Source organism: Gadus macrocephalus, chromosome 23, assembly GCF_031168955.1.
Source record: "Gadus macrocephalus chromosome 23, ASM3116895v1".
NCBI classification, from domain to species: domain Eukaryota; kingdom Metazoa; phylum Chordata; class Actinopteri; order Gadiformes; family Gadidae; genus Gadus; species Gadus macrocephalus.
Window position 1 is genome coordinate 3,949,996 of NC_082404.1, and position 17,499 is coordinate 3,967,494.

The 17,499-nt window shown below is 44.5% G+C and overlaps 1 protein-coding gene across 2 annotated transcripts in view; it reads left to right on the forward strand.

Moving 5' to 3' along the window:
• Positions 1-17,499, forward strand: part of LOC132452589 (beta-1,4 N-acetylgalactosaminyltransferase 2-like) — a 46,218-nt gene that overhangs the window by 22,913 nt on the left and 5,806 nt on the right. The window lies entirely within an intron of this gene.

Here is a 17,499-nt window from a genome sequence, read left to right on the forward strand (position 1 = left end):
ACATGGCTCAGGAGGACCACAGGCCAAAGCAGACTCCAGCACCTAGCTGTGATGTCCATTGAGTAGGAGTTGCTTGAAAGAATTGAACACCAAAGGGTCATTGACAGGTTTGCCACCCTCAAAGTTCGGCGACATAGATTAACTCTCCCAAAGTAGAGTGTATTACCTGCATACATGGAAGAGCCAGATGGGGATTCAGGGGAAGTACTATCAAAGATTTCCCTCTCTTTCTTTTTGTATATATTCAATTTCTAAGTATTTTCAAGTCCTGGGTAAAGTATTTTTTACTTTTTGGGTTTACCTTCTTTTTCTTGCTCTAGACGTGAAGCTTGTTTTATGAAAGTTCAGACAGGTGTGCAACCAAGTAGATTAGAGATGGCCATTTGTAAATAATTTGCAGAAGATGACTTGCATTTTGTTGTCCAAGTACCTGTTACTTTGTTCAATGACAATAAAATTGAATCTTATCTAATCTAATCTAATCTAATGACTGTTGATACAAAAGGAGGCACATGGAGTTTACGGTCAGTAAAACCAGCTGAGTGAAGAGAGTTTTGTGTTTGTTACAGGGGGCTGTGTGAACTGTCACAATAAAGATGGTGCTCTGGAAAGGGCTCCAAAAAAAGAAAAACAATTTTTTGAGTTAGTTGAACCAATGTTAAAATGATAAAGTTATTTTTCAATAGACATATTTTTTGTTTTTGTGTGAAAAAAGGGTGGGTGGTGTGGCAGTGGGGCTCATTGAGTGCTCAGCACCCCTAAAGCTCTGACCCTAGAATCGCCCCTGATTCAGACCATTAATTCCTTGTGTTCTAACGACTGCAGATCCTGTTTCAAAAACTGTTGTTCACCTCTAAAACCGACCTTCCCCGATTCACAAGGTCCAGAATAAATTGAATTGCAAAATTGTTTTTGAAGCTTAACTCTTTGGTCAAAGTGCACAAGTTGAAGGCTTACTAAGCTTTGGCCACCCCTGTCCTCAGCTGTCTTAAACAGGGTCTGATATCATCATCATGTTCAGTTTGGGCTTCCTCTTTCCTTCTTTCAACTTCCTCTTACTCGATTGCTGCTGGAATGAAACGTTTTTTCAATTCATTTATTTTTAATGTGAGAAATAGTTGTTGATTTTCACACCTTCCATTTTGAAAACACCCAGTCCAACGCCTTCTTGCACGTTGCTCTAGGTTTTGCGGATGCTGCAAGGCTTTGGTCACTGCTTTGGTCAGTGAGTTTTTTGACTCAATAGGATCAACTCGGCCGAATGAACTTGGTTTGCATTTCTGGCAGCTGGACTCCGTGAAGGGTAAGTAGCCTATGAGATATTATGTTATTGAAGCTATTATGTAATTGTAGATGATTAAGCCTAGATATTATATAACATGTTAGATTTCAGCTTATTTCTAAACTGTTCGGACAGACTCTGCATTGCGAGTATTATACAAAAAGGGGATACATGAATAACACGTGAACAGACTGTGGTAACCCGCTCCTTGAATGAGCCGGGTTACCGGTACAAACGACGCGTTTGTGGAAGATTAAAGCCATTCCAGGCATTTATTCACAAACACTTCAATCAACCAGGGTTCTCACGGTCTCTAGGGCCTCCGTGGGCCTCTAGGCTCTCTTGCTTCCACGAGCCCTTCCTTCCTGCACCCGACCCGTGCTGTGCTGTGCTGTGCCTCCTTTTAAAATGGCCCCCGTGCTTTCGGCCAGGTGTCCCCCAATCACCCTGATTGGGGTGCCGAAAGGGCTGCTCTCTCTCGCCGGCTGGTGGGTGGGGGTGGTACACCCCGTCCTCTACGGTACCCCGGGCCCGTCCAGGCCGGGGACCACGTGGCGGGATGCCACACTCCTCCACCCTTTGTCCAAGCCCCAGGTAGCCGAGGGACCCGCCCAGGATGGTGTCTCGCCGGGGCCGGGTGTCTCCTGCGGCGCCGGCTGCGTCGTCTCCGGCCGCGTCGTCTCCGGCCGCGTCGTCTCCGGCCGCGTCGTCTCCGGCCGCGTCGTCTCCGGCCGCGTCGTCTCCGGCAGCTTCGTCTCCGGCAGCTTCGTCTCCGGCTGCCTCGTCTCCGGCAGCTTCGTCTCCGGCCGCCTCGTCTCCCGCCGCCTCGTCTCCCGCCGCCTCGTCTCCCGCCGCCTCGTCTCCCGCCGCCTCGTCTCCCGCCGCTTCGTCTCCCGTTGCGCCGGCGGCAGCTGCCTCTCCTGCCGCGGCGGCGACCGCATCTCTCCTGCCCCGGGACTCTAGTACCGGGTCCCACCACCGGCGGAAAGTCAGACAGTCCCTCCCGATTACCACGGGGACCGGTAGGTGGGGGACAATCCCCGCCCGGATCGTAAACACACCGTGTGTGGTGCGGACAACCACGTGACACGTGGGGTAGGTCCGGGTGTCCCCGTGGACGCAGGCCACCTCCATCGGCTCCCCTGCCTTCCCACCCGCCAGGTCGGGGCGAAGGAGGGTAACCGCACTGCCGGTGTCCAGGAGGGCCTGCGTGTCCTGGTTCATCACCCGCACCGGGATGGTCGGAATACCAGAGGTTCCCTGCGCCCAGCAGGTCGCCAGCATACAGGGCCGACCCGTCCCCACGTCCGCGCCGGCCGGCGGCGCAGCCCCGTCCCGGCCTCGCGCTGCGGCCTTCTCTCCCGCTGCGGCGGCGGCGTCCCTTGCGGCGGCGGCGGCGTCCCTTGCGGCGGCGGCGGCGTCCCTTGCGGCGACGGCGACGTCCCTTGCGGCGGCGGCGACGTCCCTTGCGGCGGCGGCGGCGGCCCTTGCGGCGGCGGCGGCGTCCCTTGCGGCGGCGGCGGCGGCGGCAGCGTCTCTTGCGGCGGCAGCAGCGTCTCTTGCGGGGGGTCGTAGTGGGATCTTCGTGCCTGCATTCTCTACCAAGTGTGGTAACCCGCTCCTTGAATGAGCCGGGTTACCGGTACAAACGACGCGTTTGTGGAAGATTAAAGCCATTCCAGGCATTTATTCACAAACACTTCAATCAACCAGGGTTCTCACGGTCTCTAGGGCCTCCGTGGGCCTCTAGGCTCTCTTGCTTCCACGAGCCCTTCCTTCCTGCACCCGACCCGTGCTGTGCTGTGCTGTGCCTCCTTTTAAAATGGCCCCCGTGCTTTCGGCCAGGTGTCCCCCAATCACCCTGATTGGGGTGCCGAAAGGGCTGCTCTCTCTCGCCGGCTGGTGGGTGGGGGTGGTACACCCCGTCCTCTACGGTACCCCGGGCCCGTCCAGGCCGGGGACCACGTGGCGGGATGTCACAAGACACACTCTCAGCCTTGATAAGGTATCTGGCCCTGGCTATGTCCCGGAGGACCAGGTCGGTTCAACCTTGTTGAGACATAACAATGGCAGAATGTTGGAGATAACACCTTGTATCAGTAGCCTATGAGAGGCCCTGGCCTGTTCCTAGACTAGAAATGTGAACAAAAGAGACACTAAAATACAGCAATATTCTACAAAGGCAATAGCTTTGGTCACTGTTGATCAGTGAGTTTTTTGACTAACAACAAACTCAATAACATTTCTATGGAACAGACTAATGTAGGTTGCTTACATTCGGTAGGAATGTGTTGGTGTTTGAATGAAGTCTCCTGCCTTATTCACCAACATCACACAGCGCAAAACCCCAATACAGAAGTGCCGAATTGTCTCTCTAAGCCATGGCTGCCCACATCGAGATGGTATGTCTTAAACGTGCAAAACTTGTTTGCATACCATGTGTGTGTCTTTTCAATTGTTTATTGAACCCTCAACACAATGGCCCTCAACGGTTGCTATACAGAACGTTGCTTTACATAACGGTTGCTATACAGTATTTGCGCGTTGTTTTATGAATGTGTGTATGAATGGTTTTAAGTCAATAGAAGCGTCTGCTAAATGCCCTCCTATGTAAATGTTAAGTAATTATGCAAAATTCCCCCAAGCGTTGATTTCGGCAAATTGCCTCACTATCAGCCTTACAAGTATAGTAGAGATAATGAACTTTCAAACAAATAATTATTCAACATTGGGACCGATTCCGCCCTTATTGCAATTAAGACGCTCCTTTATTAAACAATACGAGCCCAACTATTCAAAAGCAGAGCAAATGCAAAAATCCTCAATGATTGTTTCGATGCGAGATGAATGTACTTTAGGTGTAGCGACACCCCTCCCCTATATGTCTCAATAGGATCAACTCGGCCGAATGAACAGGATTTGCAATTCTGGCAGCTGGACTCCGTGAAGGGTAAGTAGCCTATGAGATATTATGTTATTGAAGCTATTATGTAATTGTAGATGATTAAGCCTAGATATTATACCTATTGAAAATAATAATTGTTGAATTTGTTTATGGAAACAGCAAAAGACTCACTGTTTAGTTTTTTTTAGGATGTTAAATATGCCTACAGTTAATGCCTAAAGGTTTATGTCTTTGTGTCTTATACAAAATCGAACGGACTGAGATATGGAATGGCCAAACTATAAAATAATTTAACCAACGAATATTTAAATAATAAAAGAAAATGCACAAATATTTTTTTACAGTTTGTTTATAACCTTGCTCGGTTTGAATGTCCAACAGGAGGTTTTATTTATGCTACTAAATAACATCATGTCATTATGTGTATCAGAAACTTTAATCTTTGTATAACAGGCTAAGTAAAAAAATAATAAGGTTAGGACGATTACTGTTATCATAAGCAAGTTCATGTGATTAACTTAGTCTTCGGGCCATTTTTTTGCTTTTGCCCAGCGCCTACTCTAGAGAGAGTCTCTTTGGAAAGCTGAGAACCTGTAGAATTATCTGACATTATCAGAATAACTGTATCATGTCACAGTGCTGGGAAGGCTACAATATTGTTTTTCCTTCCAGCCGGTTACACAGACTTCTAAAACCAAGCTGATTTGTAGTAGCCTGGATAGCTCTATATCCCTTGGAAACACTACTGAGCCCTAGCCCTAGGTCTTGTGATGCTGTGTGTAAAAGCAGATCAACAAAACATAAAAGATAAAGTCTCCAGCTCCTTTTATGTAGCCTAATGATATGTCTAGTCGTTCTGGGCCAAGTTTCCTGAAAGCATCGTTAGCCTAAGTGGATCGTGAAGTTTTCACAAAGTTTCCCGAAAGCATCGTTGGTAACGAACGTCGTGAAAACGCTCATAGCTAACCAGGACTCCAGAAGGTACTCGTAGGACGCTAAGCATTAGCCTACTCAGTGGCGTCACCAGCGGACATTCCTAGTGTTGGATGCGTTTTATTAAAACCCATCTAATACCACGGAATGCCCAGCTTGAGCCATTTCGTCACCAAAAACAGTGGTTACCGCCGATATATTAGGCTACTCAAAGACTACTGTTAGATTTAAACAGCAAAGATAGAGACATTTTAGAAGTCAACAACAACATCATTTATTGCAGCAATTAAAAATTCCAAAAATACATGCGCAGCCGAAATGTACGATCAAACGCTACGTCACAAGGCATTGACCTATAATAAAATCAAATGATTTGCTCTTGTGTGTTGAGCCTGAGAAAGAACGAGACGAACGAGACGAACGAGAGAGAGGAACCAGTTTGGTTCGTTCGTCTTAAAGATTTGTTCATTCGAACTGATTCGTTTGCGACCGAGCCAACTCTAGTAAGAAGAAAGTCAAAGAAGACTTGTGGTGCGTTCACATCGCTGGAAATTACAGGGAAAACATTTTCGCGACGTCCGAAAGTTCGCGTGAACGACACCTCATGACGTTATTATGATTCTTCTTCCGTTCGGCAACTTGGGCCAAATTTTGATAACGAGTTGCACAGTTGGTGACGTATGGTTTACTTGTGACACGCATGAACATGGCGGAACAAGAACGTTTTACTCAATCTAAAAGAATCAACATAATATCACATACTTTATAAAGTATGTGATATGATGGCGTGCAAACAGGATTCAGGATTCAGGAACACACCACTAGATAAGGGCAAGTGTATGTGCTTCTCATAAATAAAAGCAAAAGGATAGTAGGTGATAGGCATCAAGGAAATAAAGGCGTGCAAACAGGATTCAGGAACACACCACTAGATAAGTGAAAGTGTAGCCTTCCACACAGTGGCAATGCTTCTCATAAATAAAGCAAAAGGATATGGTGATTGGCTACTAGGAAATAAATATGTTAGAACTTTAAACAGATCCTACTAAGTTCTGGTTAGTTCTGACTTTTTTTATCGGATAAAATAAATCTGCTGTGAGGAACTTACCTCACAGCAGTGCAAATAAACGGTCGCTATCGGGAAAACGCGTAAGCGTGATCGTCAACACTGGCAAGCCGTTGTGGGTACCAGATGTGTTCGGCTGCCAGATCGGCTCGGCGGTCCTAGATGCGCAATAATGACGCACTTCCTGTAAACGATGTCATTAAATGCACATGCGCGTCACTCAGTAGCCGGTGTGTCAGCGATATGTTAATGTATTCATTGCTAAGAAGTAAGTAGTAGTTATTTAGCTGTTGATAAACAGCTTTTTCAATGATTTTGCTTAAAAATGGTAAGTTAGATATGAGCCTATAATTGTTCATGAGTGATGTATCTATGTTGTTCTTTTCTTAGAAGTGACTTGATGACAAGTTCTTAATTTTCAGTTAATAGAAACTAGAAAATACTGTCTTAATATCTAACTTTAACAATGCCAATCCTTATTTTAACATATGTGAAAATAAAAATATGCATTCATCAGTGCTTTTAGACGTGTTTCTAATGGCTTTGTGAGATAACGGGCTCTGTTCAATGAAATCAATGAGCACCGTTTATAAACAACCCTTCCGGGTTTTGTCCGTTGGCTTGTGTCGATGCGTCAAGTGTCGATACGTCATCTGTAAGCGCAGGACCCCGAGCCGATCTGGCAGCCGAACACATCTGGTACTCACACCGTCTCGTTATCAAAAGGATCGTGAACGCGCCTTTAACCACTAAATGGCGGAGTATCAACCCAATGGTGGCTGTCATTCCTATGGAGAAAGTCATCGAAAACTATTGAAGACTGATGTCAAGCCTTTGATTAGTTCGCAATCACTTTGTCGTTTTGTATTTCTGTGAAACCTTTGAACTCAAACAAATAATTAGTTTAGGCTACTTCTGCCCTAGTGGTGATTTTTCTAATAAGCCAACTGCAAGGGAAGCTCGGCTTGATACTTCTGTGTTAACATTTCATTGACTAAAAATGTGTTAAGGTGCGGACACACCAAAAGCGTATCCCGCGTACCATGTACGCGCGTAACGCAGCTAAAATGTTGCTTGACCATTTTGTGTCAAAAATGGTCCTACATACGCAGCTACGCGCCTGTGGCTGCGCTGGATTTAGGAGTCCGAGGAAGGAAACCCAAATGCCGCCGTGTCTGGGTGCATGATAGAGCTTGAATCGGGTTAGATTAAATAATCTCGGATATAAATAACAATAATCGGGTTAAATAACTTCACATGGTGTGTCTGGTGTGTTTCCAGCATTCGTAGTAGTGTTGATCGGCAGAGAAATTGTCCGCCAAGACGTTGAGGTTGCTTAGCAACCAGAGACTCTGTCCATGCAAGTGAACGGAGCGTTCACTCTTCGTCATAACTATCAAACCAAACATCCTTCACATTCACCGAGTGAACATTATGAAAGTAAAATGCACATTTCTCGCTAAAAATGTTTCCATAAACGCATTTAATGGCGTAACTATGTTACTATTTCCACCCAGAATAAAGAAAGATGTCGGCCGTATACTTCTGTGCAAGGGTCACTACTCTCTGCCAGTGAAGTCGGGTCAAGCTCCACGCTGATTGGCTATTGCGGCTAAGTATCACGCGTATGAGCGTAAAAAGTTAAATTTTTTGAACTCCTCGCGTACGCGCGTATATGTACGCGCCTCATACGCCCAGTGGTTAATTTGAGCCGGATCCTGCCGGAACAAGATCCGGCACCTCTTAATTTTGGCCTCCCTGTGTTCCGGTACTTATTTGGGCAGATCCGGTACCTCTCATATGAAAAATAAAAAATAAAAATTTGTTAAAATAATAATATGCATACAAATATTTACAGAACAAATCCTAAGAATTTCATGTTGTTTATTAAGATTTAACGTCATTTGAAAATGTCGGAGATCTGTTGACGCACTGAAAGGAGCGGGCCAACATTTACCACGCCCGACAGTTTTGAAATTCGCCGCATCTGAGGAGCAAGCAAGCAGCGAGGAAAAAACGATGCATGAACACATGCATGTGCGCCAGTGCGCCATGCACAAGTTAATAGAAATTACGATAAATTAAATATCACAGAGCAGGATTGTGAACGTTTACAATTTCTCTTGTCAATTTACAATCGGCAAAATGTGCCAGCGTTGGCCGACTAACTCTTTTTCATTAGGATATTGAACCTCCGCGCCTCCTCTTTGCAACGGAATTTGTTTAAGATATAAAAACATTTGATTGAACATACTCACATTAAAACAGATATTTTAGTTTTTAAATAAATAGTTGGAAACTAAAATTCATGTTTCCCACAGTGTGCCTCTCTGGCATTGAGCGGGTCTTCAGGATCGCACTCTGCACAACCCAGTCGTTGAAAAAGTCACGGTCAAGCACGACTCCGTAACCGACGCTTTTCAAGCATCGTGGTGATGGCAACATTCTCCGCTAAGGACAGGATCTCACGGAGGGAGGCTGCTGCTTCGCTGTACATTTTCTCCAGCCGCACAGTCCTAGTTTGGCGACATGGCACTGCGTAATCTGACTCGAGAAATGCGATCAGATCGCGGAAGACTAACACGTCACATCTCTGGAAAAGACTGCCGTATTTAAAATAGCATGCATATGCATCAGTTATATTCTCAATTTAATTTACAGAGCAATCCCAGCAAAGTATTTAGGTTAACTCTATAAGAGACTAGGATTAGTGTGCGTCTGAAAGGGGGGGGGGGGGGGCATGCCATCACGATGGTGGCCCTCCATCCTGATGTCAGTCAGCCATCACGACGGACGATGACATCGTTCATCGGCACAACCCTAGTAGGCAGTGTATTTTTCTTTGTTCCATTACCTCTAACCCCCGTACTAAGTCGCCGGATCCACCCCCCCTCTGCGTTCCGGGACCTCCCACTTTACAAATTAAGCACTGCATACGCCCCTAACGCGAGTAAAATGTTGCTTGGTACGCATGATACGCGTGTACGCACCTCATACGCGCGTAAACCAATGCTTCCCTATGGAAAAATTGGATTTTAAAAAAAATGGATTTTATACACGTGGTACGCGGGTAACGCTTTTGGTGTGGCTGTACCTTTAGAACACGTCCATCTCGAATACGAGTTCGTTCAGAATCAGCTGGTTATGCAGGTCGACTGATGTGATTTCCTTCTCATACTTTCCCGTAGTGTCACAGCGCATTTGCCTGTTGAAGCTTAGCGTCCATTGACTTCAATGGAGCTGCATAGAACAGCTTTTTTTAGTGCGTTGAAAGTCGTCGGTCATTGGATATTCCTGTGATTATGTCCCTCCCACGGACACTCAGCGCCTCTGGGGGTGAATGGAGGAATGGGCTGGCCTGGACGCTGGGCTTCTGCGTGATGATTGGAGGGTCTGTGTTGAGACTAGGGGTGGGAATTGATACGTTTTTATCAATATCAATGCCATTGTCGATTCTGCCTATCGATCCAATTCCTTATCAATTCTCTTACCGATTCCTGAGTAGTTCTAGTCTGGCTCCGCCCGCCTAAGTACTTCCGCTCAATTTGAATTTCCCTTCAGTACCAGAGGTGGGTAGGAACGCGCTACATTTACTCCGTTACAAATACTTGAGTAACTTTTTGGATAAATTGTAATTTTAGGAGTAGTTTTATTGCAACATACTTTTACTTTTACTTGAGTAAATATTTGAAGAAAGAACGGTACTTTTACGCCGTTCCATTTGGCTACGTGACGGTCGTTACTTTGTTTTTTTAGATCTTTTCTTTTATTACATGCGAGATTTATTTCTATCACGTGAATATTCCTCAGCCCAAGTGAAGGAGTTCAAGTACCTCGGGGTCTTGTTCGCGAGTGAGGGTACTATGGAGCGTGAGATTGGCCGGAGAATCGGAGCAGCGGGGGCGGTATTGCGTTCGCTTTACCGCACCGTTGTTACGAAAAGAGAGCTGAGTCGCAAGGCAAAGCTCTCGATCTACCGGTCGATCTTCGTTCCTATCCTCACCTATGGTCATGAGGGTTGGGTGATGGCCGAAAGGACGAGATCGCGGGTACAAGCGGCCGAGAGGCAATTGAATAACGCCTGCACACACACACAGGCACGCACGCACGCACAACGCAGAGTGGTAATCGGGAGAGTTGGGAAAATTCCCTGTGACCCGCTAACGTTTCGGGGGGCGCCGGGTCAACGTCGCAACCAATTCGGTTTTGTCTAGAGGGGAGTAACTGAGCGCCCCCTCCCGAAGTGGCACAACCCAGGTCGGCCTTGAACTGCGATTGGTCAGAAAGACGTTACAGCTAATGACAACATTGAACTCTCATGCAGGCTCGAACAGAGTGACACACACACACACACACACACACACACACACACACACACACACACACACACACACACACACACACACACACACACACACACACACAGTTTTTCACCCACTCCGTATCCAGCTTATTCCATGCTTAAAGCACCCAGGCTACTATGCGGCGAGCTGGGGCTCTCATGTTCTCCCCTGCGGTGTATTCCTTGTCCGCATCCCCTGCCATCCAGTTGTCATCCGATTCATGCAGACTGGTTTTGAACGGCTGATTCCATGGATGTACTTTGTTCATAATGTTAGTTAACAGTTATGCGTGTATTGGTTTTAATTAATATAATTTTGGATAAACCGAATTTATTTTAATGTTATTTAAAGGTTGATGTATTTAATTTTGCAAAGATTTAATTTGTTATTGTTTTAGTTCAAGGGTTATACATTTTATTTTTAAAGACCTTATTTATTTTATTTAAAAGGATGTTATTTACATTATCTTTATTTGAACATTGCTGTTTTATATTTTGTTGGTGTCTATTTTGTACCGTTTGTGTTGCTCTGTTTATTTAAAAAATTAATGGTAGAAACTCAGTACTTGTACTCTTGAGTACTTGAGTAGTCTTTTCACTGCATACTTTTTTACCCTTACTTGAGTAATTATTTTTACGAGTACTTTTACTTCTACTTGAGTAAATATAATCTTAAAGTAACTGTACTTTTACTTGAGTACATTTTTTAGCTACTCTGCCCACCACTGTTCAGTACTAGGTCTGGACCTAGTACTGATCCAATCATTTTAAACTTCAACAGACACCCGCCTTCAAGTGAGTTAACGTTTGTCAATTGATTAGGTCCAGACTCTCTGTACAAATGAAATGAAATGAAGTGAAGTACGAGAGTCTGGTAGAACCAGGCTAGAGTAGTTCATTGAGTGGGAAAAAAAGAGCTCTGCAGTCTTCTGCACCAAAAGTAACCATTTTATTTTCTACATACTAACACAAGAACAAGAAACAAGAAAGTTAGACTGACAATAAAAAAGTAATAAAAAAAATAGGAAGACACTTACAATTGAACATGCTAAATTATGATTTAACACTAAACTTTTATGTGCATATTTTAGATGTAATAACTGAGCTTAACTAAGCTTAAACCAAACGTCATTAAATTAAAGTTTAACACTTTTCTAGGAAGGGTTATAAAAAGTAAACAAAATAGTGAACATACGTACATCCCCTTTAATTAAATAGGCATGAAATGTATGCCTTCATAACATCTTTTAGATAATTTTTTTTACTGAGCGTCAACAATTCTTATGCAAGAATATAAGCATATCTGCCTTTTCTGGGAGTGAAAGGGGTAACTTGAGCCGATGTCGAGGGGCCAGCTGCCTGAGAGCGATCATCTAAAATGCATGAAATTTGTATAGGTCGGCATTATTAATAAAAAACTACGACACTACTACTATAAAAACTGCAGTTGCAAGGCGACAGTGGGCTGCTAATGCAGGATATGTAATGTGAACGTTACCGTTGTCAACGGAAGACACAGTGGAGCTTGTTTGACTCGTATGCAGGCTTTTGAACTCATGGCATTCTTGGGACTTAATTCCATGCTTGGTAGACAAATGCTTTAGCGTGTTGCTGGTGTTTGCACCCTTACACGAAATGATAGCATTGCACTGATTACATACGGCAGAATTGTCATTGCGTTTGGTGAAATGGAGCCAGACTTGCGATCGCTTCCTACTCTCCACGATGCTGACTTGTTGTTTGAAGGTTGTCGGCGCGCGCAGGGTCGTTGCAAATTTTTTGCGTAAACCGGAAAACGTGGTGCGGAATCGTTAAGAAGAATCGATAACGTTGGAGGCGTAGGATTCCGATGGAATTGGTTAGTTGGAACCGGTTCTGAGTAGGAACCGGTTCTCGATTCCCACCCCTAGTTGAGACTGTGTTGCCCTTTGAGTGAAAGTGATTTTGAACTATAAACAGTCGCCGGAGCTTTCTTTAGTCTTCAGTAGTGAAAGATTTCATGATTCCTTTCCTTGATTCAGTTCGCGTCGGTCAGTTCAACAAGAAGAATCGTTCAGAATCATTCGTTCGTTTGTTTCTTTTCTTAGTCACGATTCCGGTAGCTGAGAATAGAATCATGGAATGCATGGGTATCAGCTGAGTCAGTCAGTCTCATGCTGCGTTCGAGTATTCTCTGCGAATCGACTCGGATCTCGGATCTGACGCCACACCCACACTTTCACGCGTTTTATTATTTCGCTCGGTCGTTGGAGGAAAACATGGACGCCACCCGGAAAGGTGTTGTCGCGGTAGCATTGGCAGAGGACCAGGTGCTCCAAAATAAGTTGGAGCGCCATTTTGGTGGTTTAAATTGCCATTTAAACCACCAAAGTGGTCCAAGCACAATGAAAACAGTTCATACTTCAAGTCACACTGGGCGCAGCCATCTTGAATTCTGTCTCGGAATTTTGCTCGGTCACCACTGAGTTCAACCGAGATGGCGACTTCGCCGTCCGAGGAAAAGGGGCGTGTTTGTGCGTGTCGCTAGGCAACGTCCTCGGACCTCCGAGACGGATGGATATTAAAACGCAGCATGAGTTCAACCGAGGATGGCGAGTTTGCCGTCCGAGGAAAAGGGGAGTGTTTGTGCGTGTCGCTAGGCAACATCATCGGACCTCCGAGACGGATGGATATTAAAACGCAGCATCAGCTCATCCCTCGTTCTCATTCTCAAACGATCGTGGAAGTCGGTCATCAATCAACACAACATAACAAAATAATAGACTTGATTTACCAATTATGGTGGGGGTCCCGGGTCGACTGCGTGAAAACGAGCCATGAAAGGATATGACGGATTGACGAGACATTCAAATATTTTATTAATCTGGCATGATACAGAAAATACAAAGACAGCATGCATTTACCATTTCACTGAAATTTAATCGTATAATCATACGCTCGCTCCAGTGGCAGTTGGTGAATTTTATTTTAGGTGGGGCTGAAAGTTTGAAAACCAAACCCCTGTAGGGGGTACTGGGGGCATCCTCCCGCAGATTTTTTTTTTGGGATTTTCAACGTGGTCCCTCCTAGCATCAAAGTGCACACATCTCTGGCTACTTTCAAGTCAGCACTTGATGCGTTCCTTCACACTTTCCCTGACACTCCACCAACACCTGGGTACACTGGACAGAACAGGAACTCAATGTTGGAGTGGGCCGGTAGCACGTGTCTGTAATGTTGCTACAACACTGGCGGTGGAGATGCGAGACATCTTGGCCTGAGCCCTCCAGCTCAAAACCAACCCAAGTAACCCAAGTAAGTATATACAAACGAAGCATTCTGGTGCATTCTGACAAAATAATATAGACAAAATAGAACATTTCCTTACAAAAACGAATGGGGCCGGGAACTAAGTTTTAAAATAATAGATTTGCCTTGTAGAATTCAGCAAGATTAAAAGTGCAAATACATCAACAAAATTCATATAAATGGGCAACCTTTTGTGTGGTTGTTCAAGACACACTGAAGGCATGATGCCACCATAGGTTTGCAGAGAACTATACAATATGCACACTGAAGGCATGATGCCACCATAGGTTTGCAGAGAACTATATACAATATGCACACTGAAGGCATGATGCCACCATAGGTTTCCAGAGAACTATATACAATATGCACACTGAAGGCATGATGCCAGCATAGGTTTGCAGACAACTATATACAATATGCACACTGAATGCATGATGCCACCATAGGTTTGCAGAGAACTATCTACAATATGCACACTGAAGGCATGATGCCACCATAGGTTTGCAGAGAACTAGATACAATATACACACTGAAGGCATGATGCCACCATAGGTTTGCAGAGAACTATCTACAATATGCACACTGAAGGCATGATGCCACCATAGGTTTGCAGAGAACTAGATACAATATACACACTGAAGGCATGATGCCACCATAGGTTTGCAGAGAACTATATACAATACAACTATGCACACTTGAAAGGGGTGGGGTGGTGGTGGGGGTTGTGAAAATATGTCGATTTTTGTCAACCTCTTCGTTGTGTCGTCTTACCCCTATTCGATGACCCTCATCCAGCGATGCTCATTCTGCCTACCATGGCTAGTTTGACACAGTTATTCATGTAAATCATGGATCGTTCATGTTTCTTCAACCTTTCAGAGAGATGCTTGAGGTCTGTTATTCCAGTTTCGGTCCAGGAACAATCAGATGAAGATTTGAAAAGCAGACAAGGAAAGCAAAACAGCGCATTATTTGATCCGCATACAGTTAGCCAAGCCTTTTTGTCAAACCAAGTCCACGTGAAACTCCTTGTGTAGGACTTCTGCTTCTCTTTGGAAGGCTGTGTAATATGAATGTTCTTCGGCCTGTCTGGTCCGAGTTGTTTAATTCGAATAATGTTAATGAAATAATTTTTTACCCTATCATTTTTTGCTATATCACTATTGAAATCTCCAAGTATTATGCATTTATTTTTGTTGCTATTTGAATTAAACAAGAGTTATTCTAGTTTCAGCCTAAACAAGTTAAAATCTGAATCAGGGCGACGGTAGACCACTCCAATTACATATTTTTTGGTATTACTAGTCTTGATCTCAATGAATAGAGAGTCTGAGAGACCATCATCGATAATCAAATCCTCACACACTATAGCGTTGAGCTTGGACCTCACATAAAAACAAACACCACCAATGTAGACCGATCCAATTTGATCTGATCTAGTTTTGTTGATGAGTCTGTATCCCTCAATGTTTAGAGATTCTATGTGTGATCTCTCATTCAGCCATGTCTCACTACAGCCCACCACATCAAATCCATGGTCAGTAATAGTCATGAGGGAAACTAAATCATCATGATGTTTTTGCAGGCTTCTAGTGTTTAAATGGAGAAGAGAGACGTTATTATTGTTAAGGATGTGTTTCACCTGGTCGGGAGAGTAGCTTTTGCCGTTTAAACTATCCACATAGTCAACACAAGGATGGCTATCATCGCTATTTTTCAAGTATTCAAATCCCGTAGACATACATCCAAACCACTGTATATAAAGGCTATGCTATATAAGGGCAACAGATCAAAAGGTGGAGTCATATGATCTCCTGCTAGGGATAGTGACCAGGATAATATCCAGGGGGTAAAGGAGGCAGTACAGAAGACTAGGGCATGCACCAATGGTATTAGCTCCACAGTCAAGTCAGTAGTTATGACCACATTCCATTTATAGTCCAAGGTGTAATGTAAGTGTGAGAATCTAAGGCATTCAATGACCAATAGTCTACTTTTCAAGCTTGCAATAACTTGTGCAGAAACTATGCCCACACAAAACACATAACACCATAGCACACACTCATATCCCCATACTCAGACAATACATGCAGACACATGGATGTGGTACACAAGAACGTACACAAGGTCATGAAAATCAGAACTCCTTCCAATAACTCTAGAGTGGTAAAGAGTGTCCTAAAGTTGTTTTCAAGAACAACTCGCTTTGATTCAGGGAGCTTGAGGTATGAACTTCAAGTCCTGTATTCAGATCAGGACTTGCAGGGTGACAGGGGAAAGCTGTGTGATTTCTTTGTGATCCTTAAAGAGGACCTATTATACTACTTTTCTGGTCTTAATTTCTTATTAATGACTCCTATAGCGCAACCAGACACGAATCACATCACAAAAAAACGATGTAGATTTTCGGGAAACACTTCCTCTCATCTGGGCGCTTTCAGCATTCTCTGTCAATCTCGGTTTCGTCCTTCTCCGCCCCCTCGCCCCCCTCCTGCCAACCCAACTCGTTGTGATTGCTTACCTTCCTTGAAGCGTGCGCGCTGGCAGGTTTGACCAGGCATATGGGGGCGTGAGGTCTACGTAGAGGCAGGAGTGCCAAGCCTGCAGGAGTGCCTCTACGTAGATGATTTCCCGGAAATGTGAACAAGTGAATCGCAAACGTTGTCCCGAGTGTTTAGCGCTCTGCACAGCCACCCCAGACTGTCAGCAGGGAATACGTCGAAATGCATGTACGTCATTATTTGCCACTTCAGTATGGTTAAACATGACTATCAATCATTATAACAACGTTTATAGGTCATAAAAGTCGAAAAAGCATAATAGGTCCCCTTTAAAGACATGGAGTTGGACAGTGCAATGCCTCAGCTTTACCCCTCCAATATCATCCCACTGCAGACACAAATGGGCTTTCTCGTGTGGTGGGGGTTCTCGTTTACGCAGAATGGAACGCGCCTTCTTCTTCGTCGCCTTTCTCGCGGAACTGTATTAAAACGTCAAAGTATAAAACTCTGACTCCTTAATCTGACTCCGTAACTACGGAGTCCCCTCAAGCATTCAAAGTTATCATAGTCTCATACTCGTAGTGGGGTTGTCTCAGCCATGTTTGAGAAGGATTTGGGGGAAAGGAACTTTGGCTCGTAGTATAGTCAGAGTAGTATACTTTGACATTTTAATACAGTTCCGCAATAAAGGCGACGAAGAAGAAGGGCGCGTTCCATTCTGCGTTCCAACGAGAATGGATGCACAATGCAATACACTGGCCAAACAATCGTATATGTTTTTCTACAAACCATGTAAATAACGTTGTAAATAAACTTCTAAACTTTTCAAATCTTATTTGGTGTTGAATTGGTCTTTAATGTGCAAAAGTAAACAATGTACAAAGTAAATGAGGTGCAAAGTCAAACCGGAGATGTGATTCCGGAAATTATTTTGTTAGAGATAGAAGATAGGTAATCGATAAATAGTTTAAAAAATATTGGATGTGCGGGTAAACTACGGGGAGGGTCTCCGACAGGCTCTCCGGCTACGGAGAGCATAGTATGCCTTGCGACTATGCTTCGCAGTATGCCTTTGAAACACTTTGTGATTGTTCGATGAAACGCAACCAGGAACGCCTAATGGGCGTTCTTGTGTCATGATGGAAACGCCCAAACCTGCAGCTGGACCCTTCTTTTACAAAC